General features: G+C 37.7%; 1 protein-coding gene across 2 annotated transcripts in view; it reads right to left on the reverse strand.

Annotated features, from left to right (window-relative positions):
* DLGAP1 (DLG associated protein 1) overlaps positions 1–27,554 on the reverse strand; it is a 788,387-nt gene that overhangs the window by 645,808 nt on the left and 115,025 nt on the right. The gene's annotated exons all lie outside the window — the stretch shown is intronic.

Raw genomic sequence — 27,554 nt, forward strand, 5'->3', positions numbered from 1 at the left:
GTCAATAAATTTTTAAATCCTTTGATCTCTATCAAAGTCAAATAAAAAAACAAAACTTTGAGCGGAGTTTCCCTCAGGCTTTCCGCAATAGCTATCCTCACCCTGCATAAAAACATACTCACAAATACACATGTCATGCTCTTCCAGACTTTACAGTTTAAAAAAATTCTATATTTTCCCTCCAGGAATCCTTTTTTTAAATATTTGCATTAAACCTCACACCTGTATTAACAAAAACAATAGTCTAGACCTAGCTCTGAGCACTAATATTGTTCCTGTTTATCACTATTTTTGCTCTAAAATGACTTCTCTCTCAGAATATTTAGATCAGATAAAATAGTTCAAGTGTCTTATTCATTATATAGATGGAGATGCTATACCCTCTGAACTGTGGTGCTGGAGAAGACTCTTGAGAGTCACTTAGACAGCAAGGAGATCAAACCAGCCAATCCTAAAGGAAATCAACCCTGAATACTCATTGGAAGGGTTGAGGCTGAAGCTGAAGCTCCAATACTTTGGCCACCTGATGCAAAGAGCTGACTTATTGGAAAAGACCCTGATGCTGGGGAAGATTGAGGGCAGGAGGTGAAGGGGACGACAGAAGATGAGATGGGTGAATGGCATCACCGACTCAATGGACATGAGTTTGAACAAACTCTGGGAGATGGTGAAGGTCAGGGAAGCCTAGTGTACTGCAGTCCATGGGGGTAGCAAAGAGTTAGTCGGACATAACTTAGTGACTCTACAAAAATATATTCTGACTCCTAACGTATTGAAATCTATTTGTTTGTTTTTTTGTCATTGCCCATTGAATGATAGGTTATTGATCTGTAGGAATTCTTTATCTATTCTAGCCCATTAGGGTCTTCTAGCTGTTCCGTCTGGAAAAATACTCATTTCCAGAGTGAATTTCACAGTCAGGCAATTTTTGGTCATTCAATTGTCAGATCAAAGGCCACTTTCTTTGCTGACCACCGAATCCAAAGATACTCACTTTACAGGATCATTTGTTGTGTTTAATTTTCCTGGTGGCACTTACCACTAAGAAAAATGATCTCATTTATGTGTTTGTTTATACTTATTTCTGCCCACTAGAGTTTAAGAGCTGGAATCTTTTCTGTTGAGTGTTGGATTCCCATCTCCCAGAATAGTGATTGGTCCTTAGGAGGCGTGGGGAAAAAATCAATGAAGGAAAGAGTGGAGTCCAGTTAGTCCAATACTGGTAGATTATCTGAGTGGCTTTGATTCATTTCTTTCTCTCTGAGCTCAAGGAAGAAAGGTTTTAGTCTATTCAGTCTTAATGCTATTAAATAAATGCATTCATTAATTCAATAAATATTTCTTTTCTATCATGTGCCAAGCCCTGGAGTGGGGATACAGAAAAAAAAACAACACTTAACTCAAGAAGCTCCTGGCCTGAGTGTCCATGTAAGGCCAGATGAGGAGGTTAGCACTGGGGAACAGGAAAGGAAGGAGAAAAGACAATGAGCACAGTTACAATAACAGTAACAAGAAGAAACAATCGTAACAATTAAGTCACACGGTGTCCATAAGGACACATGTTTAATACATATGCCCTCCCAGATAAGACTCTACAATTTTCTAAGTGAAGTACCATAGTTATTCCAACTTTACAAACAATAATGTCATGGTCAGAAAGAGATGATAACATTCTCAGTATCTGAAGCCAGTAATTTGAAGTATCCATTTCTGTCTTTCTGAGCCCAAAGCCCATGGTTTTAATCACTTCACAATATTACTCATCACGTTCAATGTTAAAACAACCCACAATGAAAAGAAGACTGTGTGGACACTAGGAGGAGAGTTCAGGGAAACTTGGCACAACAACTGTTTACTTGTCAGAGGAATTTTAGTTTTGTTTTTAGAGAAGTTGCTGAGTACAGTGATGTCAGTCTCATGAATGATGCCACTTCTGAAATATCAGAGAGAGGGAATTACAGAAGACAGGGCGAGAGCAAGGCAATTTTGAATCTGGAAGGTGACAGACGACTGATCAAGGCACAATCAGATTAGAGGAAGCCATTGCCTAGGTGCTAAGAGAAGGAAGCTTGCTGGCAAGTGGATTCACACGTCTGACCCCCAAGTTCTCAGGAAGGTGAGCACAGGGGTGCATAAGGAGGGGTGGATGGAAAGCCTGCACTGGAAGCAGGGAGACAACAGCTGGTTTTCCTTCTTCAAACAATCAGGCTACTGTCCCTCCACAAATTTTAACGTAAGTGGCTCAGAAGATGAGGAATCTGCCTGCAATGCAGCAGACCTGGGCTCGATAACTGGGTTGGGAAGATCCCCTGGAGCAGGGAATGGCTACCCACGCCAGTATTCTTGTCTGGAGAATTCCTTCAACAGAGGAACCTGGTGGGCTGCAGTCCATGGGGTGGCAGAGAGTTGGACACGTCTGAGAGACTAACACTAAAGCATATTAGAAGGATATGAGAATAAGAGAAGGAGAGAAAGAGAAGGAGAACGTCGAGGCGGGGAGTAACTTATGTTTTGCCATCTTGAGTCTCCTCAGGGTGTACCTTTGGGGGCTGGGGTGGGGTGGGGTAGGGTGGTGGGCCCCACTGGCTGAGGGCTTGACTGTGAGCATCCTCTTTCCATCCTGAGTCCCCTCAGGGTTCACCATGGGGCGAGGCAGCTGTCATGTGATGGCTTGATGGTTGCGACATCCTTTGTTTACTGATATGGCAGCAACATTTTTTATTCGCATTACTCATGTATGCACACGAGGAAAACAAGGGTTACTTAGACTATATAACTCGAGGAAGACTGTGCAGCTGACCAGTGGCCAAGTGGGCACAAGACGTGACCCCTCAGACTGTCCTAAGTCTGAGCCTCTTCCTGCTGGGCTGTTGCCTTCACCCTATGCTTAAGCTGCTTGCTGCCTAAATATCTGTAGCCAAATACAGGCACCCTATGGCCGTGAGCTGACTTCCACTAAGCACTTAATAAATACAGATTTATTTCGAGCCACATAAAAAGAAGGGCATGGCAACCTACTTCAGGATTCCTGCCTGGAGAATTCCATAGATAGAGGAGCCTGGTGGGCAACAGGCCATGGGGTCACAAAGAGTCGGACACAACTGAGTCACTAACACACAACAATACAACATATAAAAAGCAGCTATTAAATATACCAGAAACATGAAATAGGAGTCCAAATTACTGTATCTAACAGCTTGTAGCTGTCATAGCTACCTCAAGCGGTGTTTCCAATTTATGGAAGATAAATCGAATGAGAAAATCCTAAGTAAGAAGAGAATTCACTACTTTTGGACTATATGTATATATGTGTATATGTGTGTGTGTGTGTGTGTGTGTGTATATATATATATATATATATATAAAACTTTAAACATCTTTTTTTTCCCAGAAGAAAGAAAATCAAACCTTTCCATCAGATTAACAATAAAAATGCAGAGATTGTCCTGTGGTTACTCAACAAAGAATTCCAAAAGAAAGAACAGGCTGTGTTCACAAATTAAAGATTTAAATTCGCACAAATGTAACAGATCTATTACTGAACCTTCCGTAAGGAAAGAGACAAAGGAGGAAAACTCTAAAGGACAACTTCAATTTCAATGTGAAAAGCTGGCAGCAAACCTAATGAACAAAACAGGGAGCCTCAAGCTAAGAAAGTGCTATCACACGCTTTGCCAAGTAAGATGAACTTCACCTTGTAAACGCTCCAGCCAAGCTAAAATAAGTTACTAGACAGTAAGACACGTGAAATCCAAGCCTCTTCATGATGAAGAAACCAGAAGAACAAGTGTGATAGTTTCATTCATTAGCAAGTGAGTTGAAAAGTAAACATCTTCTGATCATTATCACAATGAAGTCATAGAAGTACATTTATTTGATGCAGTGTCAAATGATACAATGCATATGGGGATATTTCACAAACTATAGACCTGTACCTAATCGGGTTAGATGTTGGTAGCCAAAATATGACAATACATACAATTTCAATTTTCACTTCGGGACTTGGTTACTGGTATCCTCTCTGACAAGAGCTTTCATTGAAAATGTGTGATCAGCATTGTGCTTCAGGGTCAGCAGTTAACAGCACCGTTTGTGCACACTGGGCCTTTAACCACACAGGGGAGTGAAAATAATGCACACAAAAATAGTGCACACACAGAAATACATGGGAAATGAAAATAGTCTACAGAGAAAGAACGCAACATACATGGGGAGATATAAGTCAGAGCTGAATTTTGAAGGTCAGAAAAGACAAGTTTTAAAACACTGAGTTAGGTGTCAAAAGCAAGCGAGAACAAGGGAATTTGCACTGAGTTCTGCAGTCTGGCTGGGAATTTGAAGATACCAGAGCAGGCGTGGACGAGGAGGTCAGCTCTGAATGGCCAGTCACCATGGACTAAGCACTTCCTTCTAAACGGTAGCCTCTGCCTTCTCCAAAATTTTAATCAGAACTGAACTCTCAAGGGACATAAAGAAACTTCCGCTTAGCTCATGCTTTCTTCCTTAGCCCAAAGTCTTCAAGATAAACCAAGAAGGGAAGACAATTATGAAAGTCAATGAGGTAACACAGTGGAGTCAACCTGGCAGGTGACAAAAACCAACAGGGTTGACTCCTTAGGAATGAAGGCAAATCTTCACTCCAGAACTTTTACTTCTGCAACCTGCAAGTTATTTAGCATTTCTAAACCTCAGTTTTATTCTGTAAGACGGGGGCAATACGACTTCATTTGTAGCGTTTTGAAAAATGAAATTCTTAACATCTCCTTTCTCTTCACACCACTTCTCAAAGTCTAGAGAAGGAAGACCAGACTGTCTGCTCTGAGATAGTATGAGTGGTTTCTTGGATTTCTGTAATGATCTATGAAATCAGTTTTGTTTTCTTCTAAGCTACAGTTGGAAAGCTAAAAATGTGGTGATCTATCCATATTTTATCATCTAGTTAAAAGACAGGAGAAAAAGGAAAGCCTCAGATGACGCATTTTGCCATCTTTATTAGAATCCCTGGACTCTGTCCTTGTTTATAAGACAATGAAAATCTACCCCAGGGTTTGGTCTGCCTGGAATCCTTCCTGTGGGAAACGCTAGTACTCATTCAGAAGATACTTCTCAATTCCTTGGCCACCAGTTTCTTTAACTGCCCTCAATTACACACTTTGTTTTCATCCTCTTTTTAGCACTGTTGTGTGTTTTTGTGTGTGTACAATGAGTGTACACAAGTATGTGTAGTTAATTTGGTGTTTTTCAAGTTATAACTCTATGATGAAGTTTGAATTGTTGTCTTCCCCAGGAAACTCTCCATTTCATTTTCTTTTAAATTGCAGTATAGTTGATTTTCAAGGTCATATTAGGTTCAGGTGTATAACACAATGATTCAGTTATACACAGATAGAAACATGGATAGATGGATCTCTCTATGCTTTTTCAAGATTCTTTTCCCTTATAGGTTGCTACTAAATGGCACTGGGTACTATAGCACTGGGTATAGTTCCTGTGCTATACAGTAGGTCATTGTTGGTTATCTATCTTATATATACTAGTGTGTGTATATATTAATTCCAAACTCCTAATTTATCCCTCCACAACCTCTGCCTTTCCCCTTGGGTTCCCATCTCATTCTTTATTAGCTCATCTGTCACTACTTCAAGAAGGTTCCCGGAACCCACTCCTCTCCTCCAATCTGATTAGAGGTCTCTTTCATTTCATAATCCCATGAGTATATCTTTAGCACTGTGCTTCCCATAGCATATCTGTTTTTATAGTCTTCCCTACACCAGGCTATGAGTTCTCTGAGGACAGGAACCATCTGTTTCCTCTTTGTATCCTGGGTTAAGTTCCCTGGCATGTAAACAGGCACTCACTTTAAGTAAGAATACAAGACACTCATCTCAAAGCAACAAAAATGTCACCTTCACTTTTACTATTTAAATAGTAAATATTATTCTATATACACAAAGGGAAAGGGTTCATTCATTCTTGCTTCCAGGCTTCTCCAAGTCACTCTGGAACATAAGATTCCCTACCCTGGGTGGGGGCAGGGAAGACATATGTGCACTTGTAGCTGATTCATATGGATGTATGGCAAAAACCACTACAATATCGTAAATAGCCACCAATTAAAATAAATTAATTAATTTGTTAAAAGGCAAAAAAAGAAGGGTTGGGAGGAAAGGTTTAGAATTCTTTTAGAATTCCAGAATGAGTTAGCTAATTGCCCCCATAGAGTAGGGGAGGAACCACAGGGGAACATTTGCACAGTGAATGCAGAATGTAGCCTGACTCGGCATCAGCTTCAGAATTAGTTATTCCTACTTGGGTGTTTTCCTTTTGCTCTGCAGAAAAGGGGGAAATGGGGATGGTTTCCAGAGGTGGGGGTGAAGGGGAGCAAAATGGGTGAAAGAAACCAAAAGGTACAAACTTCAGTTATAAAATAAGTCCTGGGGATGTGATGTACAGCCTGCTAACTGTAGTTACTAATTCTGTATTGTATATTTGAAAGTTGGTAAAAGAGTTGATATTAAAAGTTCTTATTACAAGAAGGAAAAATGTAAAAAAAAAAAAAAGAAAAAAGATTCCCTATCCTGGCTCTTCACAAATGTCAGCAATTCTCCAATCCCATGCCTAATGCACCATCTTAGCAATTCTCTCTTGGATTCAATTCTTTCACGCTCTTCTTTACTTGGGCCATTAAATGCACCTTTACCCTATGCTTGCATGCAAACATGCTGACTTCTTTCTTTCTCTAAAGTCTAGGTCTAAAGAGAAAAGCAACTCCAAAACCCTGCAGCAATAAACAAAGGAAGCCTAGGCATCAGTCAAAATTCCAATGCATTAGGCACAAGCATCCTATTTGATTAAGGAAGTGCTCTCCCTCTGGGCAAAATCCATCTGCATCTAGGCTCCTGGGCACTAACTATTCAGCATTTTATTGTATCAGCTAAACTTTGACAAAGACAAAATCTTTTTACCCTCTAACTCATAAAACCTCCTAATTTATGCCTCAGCCTCACTTTTTTAGAGTGCCCACTGGGATAATTATAGTGGTTGTTTCACTTCTGTCTGCTTTATTTAGATAATAAGCCCTAAAGGCCAGGGATGCCTTTCCAGTTTCTATCTATATCACCAAATACAATATATGAGAACAACGTTTGTGAAATAATAATATTAGGCTTTAATAGCTTTTGGTAACAAGTTCTGAACAATGCAGGCACCATATTAAAGTCAAGTTCTGTTTACTTCCTTCTTGAGATTTCTACATAGATCCCAATATAAGAAATTATAGGCCATTAGTGTATCATTCAGAAATTTTTATCCTTGAACATTTTTAGCTGCGCATTACTGGTACTTAATTCTATTTTTGTATCATACATATGGTTTTCTCTAGATCCAATGCCAAGAATTTCATTAAAATTTTTTTCTAAGGGATAGCTCAGTAATGAGTGTTCTTGGTACCAACACTTTGTCAGGCACTTTTAAAAGTGGTTTACATATAAAAAATTGAAAAATATTTAAAAACCTGTTCAGTATCCTACAACTAAGAGGATGCAGTCTGGGATTTGCAGACAGATTGACTCCAGAGTTCACGGTCTTTACCACCACATTTCATGTAGTTTCAACTCCAATTTTGAAGAAAAAGGAGTTGAACATAATGGGTCATCATAATTACTAATCTAACCTCATACTGCATTTCATGATATACTAAATTCTACATCAACATACAGAATTTTTTATTATGTCTAGCGTTTATTAAAATATAAATGCTTTTAAAGCATAATAAAATGTTAGTTGCTCAATCATGTCTCCTAGTAGATGAGCTGCTGCTAAGTCGCTTCAGTCATGTCCGACTCTGTGCGACCCCATGGACGTCAGCCCACCAGGCTCCCCCGTCCCTGGGATTCACCAGGCAAGAATTCTGGAGTGGGTTGCCATTTCCTTCTCTGATGCATGAAAGTGAAAAGCAAAAGTGAAGTCGCTCAGTCGTATCCGACTCTTAGCGACCCCATGGACTGCAGCCCACCAGGCTCCTCCGTCCATGGGATTTTCCAGGCATGAGTACTGGAGTGGGGTGCCATTGCGTTCTCCGAGTAGATGAGCAACTAACTTAATTTCAAGTTCCTCATCTGCAAAACTGGATTAGTAACCATCAACTGAACCTTAGAGTTGTAAGAACATAATTATATATGTAACATGATTACATTAGTACCTGCCATATGGCAAGTGGTGTATACATTATTTCTATTAAATAAATACTTTTAGATAATAATGTGGACTGCATTGGCTACCATGTTACTTTTTAGACATTTTGCAATGAATTAAATGTGTATATGCTATAGAAATATCCCTGGAAATTCTTTCTCCTGTTAATAACCAGCTTTTGACAGGGCAGAAGGTGGTGCAGTGGTAAAGAAAATGCCTGCCAATGCAAGAGAGGCAAGAGACGCAGGTTCGATCCCTGGGTTGGAAAGATTCCCTGGAGGAGGAAATGGCAACCCCCTCCAGGATTCTTGCCTGGAAAATTCCATGGACAGAAGAACCTGGCAAGCTACAGTCCATGGGGTCACAAAGAGTCAGACACGACTGAGCAACTGAGCACACACAAGTCTTTTGAACAGTCTCTAATTATATTAATTTTCAGGAGTTTTAAAACAGTAAATTACCTCAAATTCTTTGTAGAATTAGACACTGGAAAAGCTATAATCTTTTAGGTTTTATGGATAAAATGATATTTATTATAATTACCAAGTCCACGGCAATTATATCTTTGAAATTAGACTGAAGGTCATCTAATTTTAAAAGAAAGTGATTTTTAAAGTTAAATTAATAAAAGTTAATTCAGCTCAGGTACCAGTTATTAAAGAAAAAAATAAATCTCATGAATCTTTTAAATATACTTCATAATATTCAGATTATCTCTAATATCTGCATGATATATCATATTAATTGTCTTACTCTGAAGCAGGAATGAGTCTAGAAGCACAAAATTTAGCACACAGAAAGCACTCAATGAAAGCTGACTGAATGAAGGTTTGACCTGAGAGATTTCACTTGTGATGGCTAATGCTTGTCTGTATATTATTAATCCATAGCATGGCATCCTCTAAAAGCAATAATAATCTCACACAGGCACCACAAGGAGCTCACAGTTATGGGTAACATGCTTAGTAGGTGACAAATGCCAATCATTCTGTGAGCTCCTTGGTATAAACATGTAAGGGAAAGCTTGGAAGAACTGACATAAGAAAACTATTTTAAGTTATTTTATTACAGTATAATACTTACACTGACTTAATACTTACACTACAGTATAATGACCTACAATGTTGTATTAATTTCTACTGTTCAGAAAAGTGATTCTGTTTTACATGCTGTTATTCTTGTTTAGTCGCTCAGTCGTGTCTGACTCTTCATGACCCCACGGACTGTAGCCCGCCGGGCTCCTCTGTCCATGGGATTTCCCAGGCAAGAACACTGGAGTGGGCTGCCATTTTCTTCTCCATCCGTTTTACATACGCATTCTTTTTTCATATTCTTTTCCATCAGGGTTTATCACAGGATGTTGAATATAGTTCCCTGTGCTGTACAGTGGGAAGAGCACAGGCACTAAAGAGAATTCTGTATGCTTTCCTACTTCCTACACACGGTCATCTGCATGTGCGCTCAGTCGTGTCTGACTGTTGAGACCCCATGGACTGTAGCCAGTTGGGCTTCTCTGACCATAGAATTTTTCTGGCAAGAATACTGAAGCAGGCTGCCATTTCCTACTCCAGGGGATCCTCCCAATCTGGAGATTGAACCTGCGTCTCATGCCTCTCCTGCATTGGCAGGTAGACTAGACCACAGTTTCCTTGCTACTCTGCCCTCCCACAGTGGGGACACCTATTTATGACTGGCTGTTGGATTTCTGTTAACACACAACTCCTAATCTGTTACTATCTTTCCTGAATTATATGGTCCACTCACATGACTCAATTTATTAGTATGTATGATTTGCTCTAATAATTTGCCAGACCATGAGCTACTAGAACATGAGGTATAAACATGATATACATAATTGCTTTCGATTAGTAGTATAATTTTTCAGGCATCAAGGAATGGAGTTATCTTTGAAAATTTATTCAATGTAGTTTCCTGTATATTCTAACAAATAAAGGAGCATTATTTCTTTTCATATATTCTTCTTCTGAAATTAAGAGTAAAGGATTGTAAAGAAAAGTTTTCTGGAGCCCTGGAGTCACTATTTTGTGAATAATTCTTACTGAATTCACAGATATTAAAAAGTCTGAAAGTTAACAACCTCCCAAAGTGGGCTGCATACTCGCTATTCATCCATGGTTTTGTTTCTATTTAAGTATCTTTGTATCCCTCCAGAATCTCAAATACAGATTGGGATGGAAGAGAAAGTCAGAGAGTTGACGAATAATTAGAATTTGATCCCCCAAATGATTTAACACAAACTTTAGCAGCTGCTGCAACTGGGAATGTACAAAAGAGTGACATTCAAATTTTAAACTTTTCTTTTTAATAGGGATATTACTCTACTCACAAGAAGTAACATTAAAAAGGAAAGATCTAGCCAAAAATAAAGAAACACAGCATAGCCTCCAGATATTGCAAATGATTCACACACTTCCCAGGATTCTTTCTTTTTCCGACATCATTAAAACAAGAATGTTTCAGCTATGGTTTCAACCTTCATAAATGGAAGGAAAATGTAGTGCATTGCAACTGCTTGACACAACAAAATTTATACATCTATATAAAGAATGAAGTGAAGTGAAGTCACTCAGTCGTGTCTGACTCTTTGCTCAGTGGTATTTGACTCCATGTACCCCATGGACTGCAGCCGGCCAGGCTCCTCCATCCATGGGATTTTCCAGGTAAGAATACTGGAGTGGGTTGCTATTTCCTTCTCTAAGAATTATTTAAGATGTGAACTGTTGGACCATAAAACTGTACAGCCTGAAAAATGGTAGGAAATCTGAACGTTTTAACATGATGTTAAAAATCAAAGCCCAATTCAAGTGCAGACAAACTCTAATAAAACAATACGCTAAGCCAACTCTCAGTGCAAGTTTTCAGTAACTCGATGTGGAATTGCTTTCCAAGTAGAGAACACGGTGGGGTAAATTACTGTGAGAATAAACTCAGAAAGGTCTTTATGGAGAAAATACTGAGAGTTCCATCTTGAGGCAAAAAAAAAAAAAAAAACAAAAACAGAAATCTGGGAAAAGCAAGGTATCTTCTCTTTATATTTCAAAAATGTCATTTTCAATTTGCAAGTTCATTAAGAACTTATATGGTGACTTAAGGCACCATTCTTCAATGTTTTTAAAAACTGTATTTACCTGCCTAAATAAGAACAGTATCCTGAAGATAATCTTTCATATTCAAGTCCTGAAATGTCTTAGGTTTGCTATTAATATTTAAAATATTTCACTAGATTTCTGATTAATATAAAATTTTTCATCAAGACATATCTGAGTCTTGTTTTCTCCACAAGAAAACAAGCTCTGCTTGTCTTACCAATACTTGCCTCTGTCATATAAATTTTAAAACTTAGAAATGCATCATCTTAAGAACAGCAAAGAACAGTAAGACTATCTTCCATAGCCTTAATTCCTTTTTGATATTTTCTAATCATGACAACCATGTCTTAAATGATTTTCTTCTATATATTCAATTTTAAACATTTAGTGGTTATCTAATCATGCTGTAGTATAAATGCTAAGAATGAAGACAAGACAAAGAGAAAAAGCAGTACATAATCCAGCGTGGGGCCCAAAATGGATAAACCTAGTAAATGAGACAAACTCTATTATATATGAATTAACAAACCAGAAGGAAGGTTCCAGAACAGAAATTAACTTTACCTCTTACAGGGACTTATAAACTATTATGAAAGGCAGAAACATTTCAACTGGGTACATCAGGAACACAAGGTAGGGAAAGATATTCTTGAAAAGGTTCAAATCTTCTTGGTTACATAAAGGATGCAGCATCTCAAGGGACAGGCTAAATGTGAGAATGAGGAATAAGAGAAGGCTGATTGGTCATTTGTGTCCTTAATCCTCCATGTGGTCTATATACTACAGACAGTAGCCATTGAAATTTTTGAGTTGAAAGTAACAGCTGAACTTCAGACACAGAACTTGGCAGCACTTGGAGGAACTCTCACTCCCTGACTTCCATCCTTGCCATCTTCAATTCTGTGGCCACCTCCATCCACCCTTCTCAGGACTCAGCCCTCCAGGGGAATTTGACCCAACACTGGTCTCCTCTCTCCTCCACCTTCAACCTTGTCTTTGCCATTAATACTTCCTGGTAAGAATTTCATTATCAAGTTTTAATTACATTCCAGAAGAATCACTTTCAAAGATATTCTGGAAACAACGTAGAAGATCCCTAGGGTCCCTCTCCCCTGCTAACCACAGCATGCTATCGAAAGGCAGCAGTTCAAAGAAAGAGTGAGATACTGCATAATTGCTCATATTTCTACTGTTTGTTCCTCCCACGATTTTACAGCTGTTTGCGTCATCTTAGCTGGTGGGCTGGCGGAAGTGACCACAACACCACCAAATATAGAAGAAGATACTTGAATGATGAACTCTGTTTTTCTTTCTAGATGCATTCAAGCTTAAGAGCTAAACTGAATGTACATTTTAAAGGTCTGTTTGAGTTAAATACATTTATTTTTTAATTTTAGCTCAAGAAACGGTATATTCTGTCATAGTCTGAAGAGCTGTAATTCTCTTGTTCTCTTGATCACACCCCCACAGTACATTCTGACTCTCTTCTTAGCCAAAGCAGTAGCAAAACTTGAGTAGGAGGCAAAAATACAAAACCAACAGGAAAGCTGTCAAGTGAGCGACTGTACACTCAATGGGCCGTAGTCCCCTATTCTCTCTTCTGGAAGCAAAATCAAAAACTATGATTTTAATTCATTCTTGCTCTCATTTATAATGGATTAAAGTTGCCCTTATCAGGCTTGAAATAAATTTGAGGTGGAAACCATAGTTATAATTTTACACACATACACACACACACACACAGCAAACATACAAACCCATAATGTTGAAAAGGACTAACTCATGATTCTTAAATGTTGTTTAAAAGTGAAAATTTACCAAACTTGCCATCCCCATATCTTTTATCCATTATGAAATTTAATGAAGCTTTTCTGAATGCTAACACTAAAATAACCTTTCAACACTTTCACTCTCAAGAGTTTCAGGATGGAAATGTAGATAGTTTTGAATAAATAGCCCTATATACAATTGGAATTAACAGTTATTTTGTCATTGGTCATAAAATAAAAAGGTTTACAAAGCAGTATCACTACCGTTTTCTCATCTTAATTTAAGGACTCTGCAGTCAAATACAGAAAATAATTTTCAACATGTAAAACCTAGATACTTCAATGTTGTCAGTAGTTATATTCACTCGAAATTTATAAACACAAGATTAATATTAAGATAATTAAGATGAGTTAGTAGAAATACAGAGTATGAGCATGCTCAGTTGCTAAGTTGTGTCCAACTCTTTTGCGAACCCATGGAGCCCGCCAGGCTCCTTGGTCCATGGGATTTTCCAGGCAAGAATAGTGGAGCTGGAGTTGGTTGCCATTTCCTTCTCCAGGGAATATTCCCGACCCAGGGACCAAACCTGTGTCTTCTGCACTGGCAGATGGACTCTCTACCACTGAGCTACCAGGGAAGCCCAGAAATACAGCACACAGGATCAATCTGTGTTGGCCATACAAATACAATGTAATTATAAGTATTATGATGAATAATCATAAACATTTTACCAGTTACTGGGCTTCATGGTCATGGGAAGCATGCAGTCACTTGACAAGGAGGGGCCACTATAGCAAAATACTCAGTAACTCCAAGTCTGGGGGTGGGGATGATTTGTCACTGACCCTTTAGTTATGGTGGAAAATAGCCAAGCTGCTGTGTATGGTACTTGAGAGTTTATCTATCTCCACCCAACTTCCACATTCAAGTAACCTGCACCCCACAGACCACACTGTCTTTAAAATCTGCCTCTAAGATCACTGATGATTCCTCATCAGTGTCTATCCACATAGACACTAAAGACAGCTTTTGAACACCTAGAGAAAAGCAAGAGCAGATCAACAGAACATCACTTGGGGAAAACACTAAACCAATTTAGTTTGATGATTGAAAATAATAATGTGCTGGAAAGGATATGGAGAAAAAGGAATCCTTTTGCACTGCTGGTGGGAATGTAAGTTGATACAGCCACTATGGAGAATAGAAAGTTGATTTCTTTAAAAAGCTAGGAATAAAATTACAATATGACCCAGCAATCCCACTACTGGGCTTATACCCTGAGAAAATCATAATTGAAAAAAACACACGTACCCCAGTGTTCGCTGCAGCACTACTTACATTAGCCAGGACATGGAAGTAACCTAGATGTCCGTTAACAGGTTAATGGATAAATAAGTTGTGGTACATATATACAATGGAATGTTACTCAGCCATAAAAAAAAGAACACATGTGAGTCAGTTCTAAGGAGGTGGATGAACCTATAGAGAGTGAAGCAAGTCAGAAAGACAAAAACAAACATCATGTATTAACACATATATATGGAATCTAGTATTAACACATATATATGGAATCTGGAAAAAGGGTACTGATGAGCCTATCTTCAGGGCAGGCATAGACTCAGACACAGACAACAGACTTATGGACACAGCAAGGGAAGGAGAGGGCGGGACGAATTAAGAGAATAGCACTGAAACATATACATTACCATCTGTAAGACAGATAGCTAAAGGGAAGCTGCTGTCCAGTACAGGGAGCTCAGCCTGGTGCTCTGTGACGCTGAAAGGGGTGGGATGGGGTGGGAGGTGGGAGGGAGGTTCAAGAGGGAAGGGACATGTGTATACCCACGGCTGACTCATGGTGATACATGGCAGAAATCAACACAACACTGTAAAGCAATTATCCTCTAATTAAAAAATAAATAACTTTTTTAAAAAAGGAAAATAATAATGGCAATGTAGAAACTATTGCAAGAACATGCTGTTTTACCACTTATGACATTTCTTGATTCTGGGTATTATGTAATAAAATGAGGAGGTAGCCAGGCATTAAGTGCCTTGTTTCTGATTTAACAACGAAAAGTAACTGTTAAATGTGGCATCCTTTATAAAGCTGAAGCATATCCCACCTATTTGCTGCAAGTTCTTGTTATGGATTTTGTTAAATTTTTTTGCATTTACTGAGATAACCATTTGAGTTATAATTTTTAAACTGTAATGATGAATTATACTGACTTCTGAATGTTAAATTAATCTCTCATCTTTGCAATGTAACCCAGTTATTCCATGTTATCTGTCTTTCCTAATAGTAACTTGTTTATTCTTTCTTCTCTGATCAGTCTGGCTAAAGATTTCCCAACCTCATTAGTATTTTTTAAAACCCTGCCTTTTTATTTTTCTGTTTCTATTTCACTGAGTTATTGATTTATGCTTATTACTTCCTTCCTTCTGCTCGCTTTGGGTTTAATTTTCTCATATTGCTATAGTCTCATTAGCAGTAGCTTAGCCCATTAATTTGATACTTCTGTTCTAACATAAGCAGTTAATACAAAAAATTTCCCTCTAATTATTACTTAGCTGCATCTTACCCAGTTTGATCTGAAATTACTTCATTCTCAGTCAATTCAAAATATTTTCTCATTTCCCCTGTGATTTTGTCTTTGAAATATGGATTATTTATGTGTTGTTTGATCTCCAAGCATTTACCAAATTTTAAGATACTCTTACAAAGATTCAATTTAATTCTTTTGTGCTCAGAGACCATCCATTACATGGCTTCAATTTTCTTTAGTTTGTTAAGATTTGTCTTATAGCCCCGCATATGATCTCTCCCAGTGAATGTTCTGGGTGTATGTTCCCTGCTGCTATGTGAAATACTCAAACAGATCATGTATGACAGCAATGTTGATCAAGTCTTCTACACCTTACCTAGCTCCTCCACCCATTCATCAGTTAAGGGAATAGAGTATTGAAATATCCGACTATGATTACAGACTTCTCTATTTCTCCTTTCCATCAAACTCACCTTCTTGTGATGGGAGGCTCTGTTCTCAGATACAGACACATTTAGGACTATTGATGAACTGACCTCTTTATCACTGTGAAATATTCCTGTTTTTCTCTGGGTAGTATTTCCTGTTCTAAAATCTCCTTATTGACAGTAATAAAGCCATCTTAGCTTTCTTTCCATTAATGCCTGTGTGGTACAGTGATTTCCATCTTTTCACTCACAGAACGGTGGTTTCTCCACCTCTATTCCAATGTATTGGCACCCCACACAGGTTTTCTAGCATCAGTGAATGAAACACCAGACACTCAATCACTAAGGACAGAAACATGGGAAACATCGCAATTCCTCTTTATCTGTCAAGCACATCCCAATGATTCTTCAGAAAACATCACAAATTCATCTACCTTTCTCCATACTCTAAGCATGAACCAAGAAGAGGCCCAAACCCTAATTAGAGCTTCTGACCCACCTCCTAAGCTCCTCCCACTCTCTGCACAGGAGCAAGAGTGACCTCAGTACACATGACATCATCACCCTGTTTTAAATCCTGCAGTCTCTCCCCCACTGCACTTAAACTCCAAGCTCTCACCATGACCCAGAAAGCCCCATATGAATATAGTCCTGACTCCCTCCCTGAACCCACGTTCCCCTGTGGATCACCTAGCTTTGGTTTTGCCTGGACTTGCTGCTGCTTGACTGTATTAAACTCTTTCCACTTAGGACCTCAGCTGTTGCCTCTGACCGGAATAAATTCATCTCACCTTTCCACTGTTAGCATTTAAACTGGGGCCCCATGGAAGCAAAAGAGCTATCTCTACATTAATACATTTTTTTCCTCCAAATATTTGTTCAGTTCCTAGTAGACGCCAGACACTGAGCTCCACACCAAGAACAAAACAGTAAATACAAAAATATTTGGTCATTGCTCTCAAAAAGCTTACAATTCAATGAAGACAACAGACTTCATTCAGTGAAAGTGCAAACAAACTCTGAAAGAAGTCCCAAAAAGTGAGCACAGCTCAATGAAAGCCCTAATAAAACTGAAATAGTTTGGTAAATAAGGCCTCTTTGAGGAGGTTTTTTGACCATATCTGAAGGAGAAGTAGAGTTAAACAGCATATTGTGAATTCAGTAGAAATAAAAAGCGTATTAATTGAATTTCAGCTCATATACATGTACTGTTAACAAGATATATTATGACAATTTTGATTAGACCCTGATTAGCAATTAGTTACAACAACTCTCAATTTGGCACAATCTTGTCATATATTCAAAAGCAAAAGCACGGGTTAATCATTTCAAATGCAGAAGAATGATATTTTGTGCACAGTAAGATAGAAGAGCTAAGAAAAGAGTAAAGCGAATGCTTCTTAACTAACTTCTCATTCCTAACTTGTAAACTAGGTAAAGTAAAACCTCTTTACGTGACTGGAGAGACTGGTACAAGCACTTGCTTTTCCAAACACACTTTTTTAGGCCTCATCCAAATTTCACAACCCAATTAACCTGTTCTTTTGCTCTGAACTTAAAACTAGAAGCATAAAAGAAGGAATATAAGGGGCAGAAATATTAGAATATTCAGGTTTATTTCTGGGGCTATCACCTCAAGTGGCCTGGGCTGGAAGTAAGCTAGAACTTTCATGGAGGTTTGAGATCATTTGGGGATATTCCTCCAAATTAACTAAAAAGTTAAGATTTTACATTTAAGTCCCATGTTTCCTTCTCACCTCTCAGTTTTGTCTCGTCATCTATCACGTCCTTTCTGCTCTCATATATACCCGAATTCTGCTCAGATTTTACTGTTAACCTTAAAACTAAACTCTTCTTCCCCAACTTCTGACATCTTTCTAAAATTCTCTGTCTGCAAACTCTGGTAATCTAAGCTTGATGATAGTATATGTTACCTGCCTTCCAATGGAACTGTTTTAAAGGAGTATTGCTCTCACATCCTATGTCAGCTAACCCTTGCTGTTTAATAAACCACCTCCAAATTCAATGGGTGAATACAATACACCCACCATTTATTTAGTTCAAATAAATGTTCTGGGTCAGGTTCAGCTGATCTCAGGTCATGCATTTCAGATCAGCTGGAGGGTCAACTGAGTCTGCTGGGTCACCATGTCCTCACTCACAGGTTTGGCAATTGGCTAGTGATGAGCCATGTGCTTCTCATCATCTAACAAGCTCCCCAGTGCTGCTTCTCATGGATACCAGGACCAGAAGCATCAAAAGGGACAGCTTCACCAAGCAAGAACCTTTCAAGCCTCTGTTTGCATCATTTTGCTTATGTCCCATTGGCCAAAACAAACTACTTTTGGATGGGAACATTTACAGCTTCACCCTCAATCCCCAAGAGGACAAAAATTATGGTCATTTTGTAACTGACCACATCCTTAGATTAAAACAAGAGCAACAACAAGCTCTTCCTTTGAATCCACATCTGGGCCACTCATGTATGAAAGGCTCTCCACACGTATTTCCAGCTGAATACTTAAAATGAATGAATAGATGGATGAAAGCTCCCCATTTCAGCTCATTTCACATCTCAGTCTGTGACAATTTAAGTATCAATTGACATTTTCTATGTTTAATGCCATTTGTATATAAGATGACCAAAAGAAAGGAGGTAAGTCAACTTCGTGATTGGCCAACATGAAACCTGAGAATTAGCAATGATTTCCTGGCCTGATTTGACTGTCCAGAAGCATCTCACTATCACTGTATGTAGCAAATTAAGTTCTCCAGATCTAATGATGACTGGAAGCTTCTTGACCTCCGTTTGCAAAAGAGTTTATAGAACAAGAGAAAACAAACAAACAAAAATGTCCCAGCCTGAGTTTAGAGATGTGTCTTCACAGCATCAAGTCAAACAGGTGAAATTCAAACCTCATTTAACAGAGGGCTCAATTCTGGCGGAATAGTAGGTGCAGAAGAGAACAAAGTTTCCAGTCTCCTTAAGGGAGACAGAGAAGAGGCTTGAAAATTACAACCTCAACCATTAATGATACCATATCTCACTTTGAGACCCACTTCTGTCTTCGTCTGGAACATGTATACATGTGGCGGATTCATTTCGATATTTGGCAAAACCAATACAAGATTGTAAAGTTTAAAAATAAAATAAAATTTAAAAAAAAGAATGCTTTTAAATAAAAGCAATATATTCCTTTGAGTTTTGACTTTAAATTATAGAAAATATGACATTAGCAATACATCCTAATGGTACTCCAAATCTTTGGGGCAAAAAAAAAAAAAATCAATAAAGAACGCTACAAGGAATTTCTAAAGCTCAGTAATGCCTACATTTGACTTTGAACAAGTATTAATATTGTGTGCCAATCTGTATATCATTTAATGCAACAGATGTATAGACTCTAATACGATGAAAAGTAAACTCATTTAAGAATGACTTCACTGGGACGACCCAGAGGGATGGTATGGGGAGGGAGGAGGGTTCAGGATGGGGAACACATGTATACCTGTGGCGGATTCATTCTGCTATTTGGCAAAACTAATACAATTATGTAAAGTTTAAAAATAAAATAAAATTAGAAAAATAAAATAAAATAAAAATAAACATTATTTAATTGTAAAAAAAAAAAAAAAAAGAATGACTTTATGAAATGTAGACCAAACAGCCACCAGAAGATATGATAATGCAGATAAAAGTTAACACCTCAAAATCAGAAAACATTTGGCTGGGCAATCAACAATGATCCTAATAGGGGTGAATTTCTAGAGTTGAAGCAGTTATCTTTATGTGGATGCCTTTAAAGTTATGTCCAAGAACAAGCAAGAATATTGAACTAAATGGCAAAGGTTGCAAATAGCAAAGTTGTTGTTTATCCCTCCCACAACACCATCCACAGAGGGGAAAAAGAGCAAGAATGACTACTAGGGCCTCAGCAATGAACTTAGAGCTCTGCATAGTAAAAGCAATAAAAACTGAATATGTAATTCAATAGTTCAAAAAGTCAAGAAGCCTCATCAAACCTCATTAAACAGCAATTTAAGCTTGTTTTAGTTGCACTTGGATTCTTAGGTTTATGTGGTAGATGAAAATTCAGACGATTGGGACTGAAATGAAACGTGCTGGAGTTTGACATAGTTGTGGTTTAAAAAAAAAAAAAAAGGTAAGGAGACACTCAGCAGGAAATAAGGTCCATTTTCTAAGTAATGTGTCCAAGTCTGGACATCAAAGTGTATGAGCTAAACCTGAGAAGGTAAGAAGAGTGTGTGCATGCGTGCATGCTAAACTGCTTCAGTTGAGTCCGGCTCTTTGCTACCCTACGGACTCTAGCCCACAGAGCTCCTCTGTTCAAGGGATTCTCCAGGCAAGAATACTGGAGTGGGTTGCTGTACCCTCCTCCAGGGGATCTTCCTGTCCCAGGGGTCAAACTCCTGTCTCCTACATTGGCAGGTGGGTTCTTTTCCACTAGCACCACCTGGGAAGCCCATAAGATGGCCCATATCCTGTTTGAAGTCATCAAGAACCAAATATTCCAGATTTTTGGTGCAAGATGTACCCAAAGAAGGCAATCAGCCATGTCACAGAATTGAAATGCTATGGTGTTAGAGGAAGGATGAACATCATTCAACTCTTAAATTAAAAATTATACCAGCAATTTATCACATTCAAGTATTTAAAGTATGCATATTAAATATATGCCATGAATCACTTGTGACATTTTTATAATGTAGAAATACAAGATTATTGGTTGGTTTCTGCTGCTATTTAGGGAACAAATTGATGTATCAAAATATATGCTTTCTATTTATCATCTAAGAAGTACAAAAATCTACCATAAATGCTAATCTGCCTATAAATATTAAGACACTATGATTCATCTATTACTATACAAGAGCCAACCTGTCCCCACATTCCATTCTTGGGTCTCTGTGTTGCCCACTGGCATAGAGGGAGCTTATATATGTGCCATGTAACCCCTCTCTTCTAACTACTGCTTACTGGGTTTAAATGAATAATGATCAAGGTGTATAAGTCACACTCATACAAGAAGTGGAATCAGGTCCACAGAGCTGGAGTCAGTTCTGGACAGCCATTCTGGAAAGTCTGTCGGAAATACATTTTGGAGACCAGTGTACTGGCCACATGTAAATACAGAAGGAGCAGTTCTGAGAGTAGAAAGATGACAATGAAGTAGATTTAAACAAAGTACAAAAGAGGTGAGGCCATGTAACCCACAAAGACCATCAGCCAAGAGTCAGGGCTGCCTGTCTGCCAGGCTGAACTCCTCCAGCAAACCTACAGTAAACACTCCTCATGTGTCACCCCAGTAAATCCCCCTTATCTAAGCTAGCTAGAAAGGAATTCTGTTCCTTATAACAAAATGGACCTATGACGTCTAATTTCCTCTTTGCTTATATAAGGCACTGGCTCAATGGTTAATTCAAAGACTATCATCCACTCTATTTTAGATTGAATTTCACATTAACATTTGAGGGCTTTATGTTAGGAGCTGATTGCCAATGCCAATTAATAAAGAAATAGAGAGTTATCAGCCAGTCCAAATCAAAAATTACATCAATACTTAAGTGGTAATCTCATTAACATCACTGATGGAATACTTGCATCCATCTGCTACTCTTGTATGTAAGCAATTTTAGCTTTTTAACATACCCTTTCATGGCTTAAGTGAAAATCTATTTAGATACTGTATTTCACAATGTTCCTTTCTATATCCTTTGCCACCAGTTTTTCTCCCCACCCACTGTCTCAGTATTTCCTTCTTTTTGTATGTATTTAATTATTAGTGGAATCTGAAACAGCACTATATTTAAAAACAGAGTTGAAAACTATGAAATAAAATATACTCTGCTGAACCTCTTAACGTAATGAATGCTGAACAGTGATTTAATCTTATCACTATGTTTAACATCACTTAAAAACCCAAGCAGTCTTAATTCATGGGCCATTGAGTATTTTGTGAAACTTTACATTTATTTTCCACTGTTATGGAAATTGCTTTTGAAACTACAGTCATAAATAACTTCTTGAAAAATTATGTTTTAATTTTATAAAAGGTTTAAAAGTTTGACCAGGTGTTCTTTTATTAGCTAGAATGCAAGACCCATTAAGGTTGGGCTTTTCATCAATTTTGCTTATTAATGTATCCTTGGTATCTAGGGAAGCACTGAGTATACAGTACACATCTAATAAATACTTCTTGAATAAATAAGTCACAGAATGTGTCAGTAGATGAGAAATAAAAAATAAGACTCTCACGATCGTTATGACCCTGACTTGTTATATGACCCTGGGTGTGTACTTGATTATTTTTATCCAGTTTTCATTTCCTAAATATTTATTGAGTGCCTATGGTGTGCCAGGAACTCTAGCTGGGAGCAAGGACACCAAGATGAATAGATCACAGACCATTCCCTCTAGGGGCTCACGATGAGCGGGTCACCGTCAAGTGTGCATTCATTGTAGGACAAGACGGTAAGTAGGACACATGTTGAATAAATAAAATGTTAAGTGAACTTAGAGCATGGAGTTGCTTATTCTTCAAAATAATATTATGCAAATAAACTATTTCTCCTATGCAGTCATACATGAATCATTCTACAGGTCACCAAGGTACCAATCAAGACATTAAAAGGGTCATTTGTTAGATGTAAAAGGTCTAAAATTAGTAGCAGAGTTTTAAAAATATCTTTCTTGTTCGTGCATTAAAATTTTCCTTCAAAACAACTTACTATAAGCACTTTACAATTTATATCATGCTGAGACTGTGTGAAACTGATGGAGACAGAAGAGTCTTCTGGCACACTGCAGATCATCCCCTCCTTTGTAATATACACGAAGAAGGTATGCACGGTGCTCAAGAGCCTTGACTATGGACTCAGACAAAACCAGGTTTCGATACCACCTCCTGAATTTCCATGTCATCTAACTCAGTAAGTCAGGACCAAGTTTTTATCTACACCAGAAAAACTATCTCCTTGGTGTCTAGAAACATAGTTCATAAAGGCAAACTTATGCCTATTATAAATTACCTATCTTTCCTGATCACGTATCAATATGATATAAAAGGAGCTACATTTCACTCCAGTTTCCAATTTATATTATGGAACATAAATAATTTTAATTGACTTCATCAGCACTGCTGAATTTATACAGTCTTTACTATTCCTTGTTTAGAATTTTTCTGACATCAGTGACAGGGAACTCAAGTCTTCTGAATAATCTACCAAGGGTTTAATATTTAACAAAAAGCATTAAATGTCAGTATTTACCATTTACTCTGAACATACATGTTCTATCCACAAAAAACAGAAATCATCATGTGCTAGATGAAAGGAGACATGTAAGAGGAAGCATCATATTAAACCCACTGAAAATGCTTCTCTTTCTAATTCTTTAAATTGAAAGATGTAACAGAATTTTATACTCTCTAAACTCCTCTAATAAAAGCTCCCATGTTACACCACTGGTAACTGCAATATCCACATGCACCATTTTCAAAGAGCCTTAAAGTTCAAACACACTTTCACAAATACTAACTCATTTAATTCTGACAATAATCCAGTGAAGTGTGTTTGCTAAGGAAAAATAAACTAAATCTCATGAGGTCAAGAAACTGCGTGGCCTAAAATCAGAGTTAGCAACCTAGTCTTCTGACCTCATGTTCAGTGTTCAGTCCTTCCTTCACACTCAAGATTTAGTTTCAGGGCAAACATAAAAGTTGGAAGATATTTGTGGACCCACTTTATTCTTCGCTTGACAATCACCCTGACTTCTTAATTATACAGTCAGATTTTCAGTACACCTGAGTAGATCTCTTTGAGTAAATATGCCAAGAAACAGACTAAACATTTTGCTGTTCCTAGATAAAATCAACTTTTAGAAAGAATATAAAAGCAAAATTCACCAGGTCACAATCTTCTTAAAATTATATTATAAAAGTGAACCTGAATTAGAGACTACAGATGAAATGACTTTCCTAGAAAATTTTCTATATTGTTAAAAAAACTGGAGTTTTGATACTATTTAAGAACTAAGGTGAATATAAATGTTTCATAATTTATTTAATTCCAGGCCTGTATGAAATTCTATGCTCTTTCCTGACAATTCATACCAAGAATTATGAGTTACTGCTATTATCTATACACTTTCAGAATAAGAATATAAAAGTAAAGTAAGAAAAATGTACATAAGGGGAAAGACATAGGCTACCCACTCCAGTTTTCTGGCCTGGAGAATTCCATGAACTGTATAGTCTATGGCAACACAAAGAGGTGGACATGACTGAGCGACTTTCACTTTCACTGTAAAGTAGAAATAAAAATAAATAAGAACTTAGACTAAGTTGAATAATACATTATACCCTTTGGGGGGGAAAAAATCTTAAGTATGAAGTGCTTTCCGTCTCTGCAGACTTCCCAACACAATTCAAATTAATGAAACACAACATCTGGGTTATCAGAACACTGCAATAAACAATATAAATGTGATTAGGTAATGACTTAATGAGAGGTCACAGCACGTAAAGTTGACCTTAAATTTGTGTTAACCACCAATATCAATGGGCTCCCCAGGTGGCTCAATGGCTAAAGAATCCGCCTGCAATGCAGGAGACACGAGTTCGATCCCTGGGTCAGGAAGGTTCCCTGGAGAAGGAAATGGCAACCCTTTCCAGTCGTGCCTGGAGAATCCCATGGACAGAGGAACCTGGCTGGTTACAGTCCATAGGGTCACAAAGAGTTGGACGCTACTGAAGCGACTGAGCACGCACACACACACACACAATACCAATACCAAATATTTCGTTCCCTTCAGGACACTGGAGAATAGGATTTTTCTTCTCAGGAGCGGTTCTGGGATACACTAGAAGCATGCAATCAGACACCTCAAGTTTCTCCTCACACTTTCCCATTCTACAAAAAATGTCCTAATTTCCATTCCTCCCTTTCCTAGAAAACAAAAACAATCAAAAGAGTCCTCAGAAACTAAATTAGGATGGATTGTCCCGAAACGTTAAGTGGCACTGACATGCTTGACACTGCTTATTTCTGTAAGACATCAAACACAAGAGAAATCACCGTCGACCTTACTTCACAGGATGTCTTACCCTCAAGAAGTCTCTGATAAAACAGTGAAGTAGAAAACATGATAAAACGAAAGGCAGAGCTAAACACCTGGGGATGAAACACGCTCCACCTGACGCTCTCCTCTGATCGCCTCATTTTGCAGTGGAGTCTTTCTAGAAACACTGTTTCTATTTAGTAACAATGAGATCACCTAAAACAAATACCCTGCATCTGATAATGTTTGGAATTTAATGGTAGGCAATGAGATTTTTTAAAATTTCTTATTTTTTAACTATAAAAATTATACTGAAAGATATGAGTAGAAAATACACTAAATATTTGGATAAACACTCTTAAAGTTCTTCAGTTTTAAACATTAGGAAGGAAACATTTTATACTACTAAAAAGAAAGTTAAAATTTTGCTGTCTTTTCAGTAAAAAGTTTCTAACTTTTATACATAATTTAAGTCCTTTTTTCTATACAGATACTTTAAGTGGCAAATGATCTAATGTTATCTTGCTGCCAACTTTAAAAGATGTTACGATATACCTACTTGTCAAAGCTTTAGTGAAATAATTGCATTGTTCTTGTCAAAAATCTGGTTCAGGCCCAGATTACATAAAAAGGTAAATTAGCTCTACTGAAAATTTATATTATTGGTTAATCCTACATATGCCATAAATCTTTAGAGGCATGCTGTTGAAACATTTGATACAGTCGTATTCCTATTTGCTCACACAACTTATTTAAAAACATTTTGGAAACAAAACCAGAGAAAAAAAATAAAATGGAGAAAAAAAATTTTTTTTAATTGATTTTACTGTTTACAACAGTTCATAGTGAACATTATCATGAACCCTGGAACATAGCGTTGCATGGTCATTATCAGATCTTAATATGAAAGAAGCCACTTTTTGCACTTTTCTAAAATTCACTGGTTATTTCAAACCTAGTACTGCATTATGACAAATATAACCTGAGTCAGATAAGGCTGGATTATGGAATCAAGTTCTAAACATTCAGAACCATGGAGATAAGACAGAGTGCAAAGTTAGAAAGATTGGATGGATAAAACAGACAAACTCTGATATTAAATATCACCAACATGTGAAACGATTTAAAATGTAAGTTTTAATTTTCCTCTAGTAAAGATCAAGTCTCAGGCGTTTTAAAAGCAGTTGTCCTTAGAGATTTAACAGCATCATGAAAATAAGATTGGTGTTCAAATGAAATACACTGTATTTCGAGGGAACAAAATGATGGTGAATCATGTTTTCAAAAGTTAAAAAGTGGTATAAGGCTTTGCACATACCAGTATTTTAGTAACAACTGCTGAATATTCTGCTTAAAGTTCCACAAATTAAAGACTGACATCACAATCACATCAGAAGTAAATAAGTATGTGATTAAGAAGAATAAGAACAATAACGGTAGTAATAGTTATAGTAACCACATGTATTGAGTATTTTGGGGTCATGCACTGTAACTTACATATTTATTCCACACAAAAACTGTCATAAATATTCTACTGTTCCCATTTCAAAGATGAGACTATTTAGAAAAGTTAGACAATTTACCCTATACTAGATGCTAGAAAGTAGATTTGATATCATAAAATTTAAAATACCAATGATCTTGAGAAATATAATACATGCCATATTTGAAAGCCAACCATCTCCTCTTGAAAAATACAGTAATGTCTTTCCAACTGGGCTGGCCAGGTGAGATTAAGGAAAAATCAACACCGTAGGCCGGTTTACAGATAAGAAATTTAAGTCCTCACAGAGAAAATGATAATAAGATCAAGAATTGGTCAAACTGCAAAAGTCCTTACCAAAAAAAAAGTCCTTAAAAATACTTGCACAATCATACCCATTTTTGAACACTTATTGTGTGCTAATTTGAAAATTAGTTCAATTAATTTTCACAGCTACCACAGGTAGCAGTGTAGCAGCAGTGTCAGTCGCTCAGTCGTGTCCGACTCTTTGCGACCCCATGAACTGTAGCCCGCCAGGCTCCTCCATCCATGGGATTCTCCAAGCAAGAATACTGGAGTGGATTGCCATTCCCTTCTCCAGAGGATCTTCCTGACCCAGGGATCAAACCCAGGTCTCCTGCACTGCAGGCGGATTCTTTACCATCTGAGCTACAGGGAAGATCTAAAGCAGTAGCAGCACTACCACAGGAGTTGTTGCCAAAAGGTGGCAGTATCAGGACGCAAGCCAGAAAAATTGATCTGGTCCCCTATAGCCCATGTAATCAGCCACCATGCTATGACCAGGGGCATTTTCCTCATTTTCATCTCCCAGGCTGTGCTCACCGGGAAATCTTCATGACATCCCTTTCCCTACATTGTATATGAAATACTTGAACAACTGTTACACATTGTACATGAATATCCATTCCAAGAGGTCTAGTC

The sequence above is a fragment of the Bos indicus x Bos taurus genome, chromosome 24, assembly GCF_003369695.1.
Source record: "Bos indicus x Bos taurus breed Angus x Brahman F1 hybrid chromosome 24, Bos_hybrid_MaternalHap_v2.0, whole genome shotgun sequence".
NCBI classification, from domain to species: domain Eukaryota; kingdom Metazoa; phylum Chordata; class Mammalia; order Artiodactyla; family Bovidae; genus Bos; species Bos indicus x Bos taurus.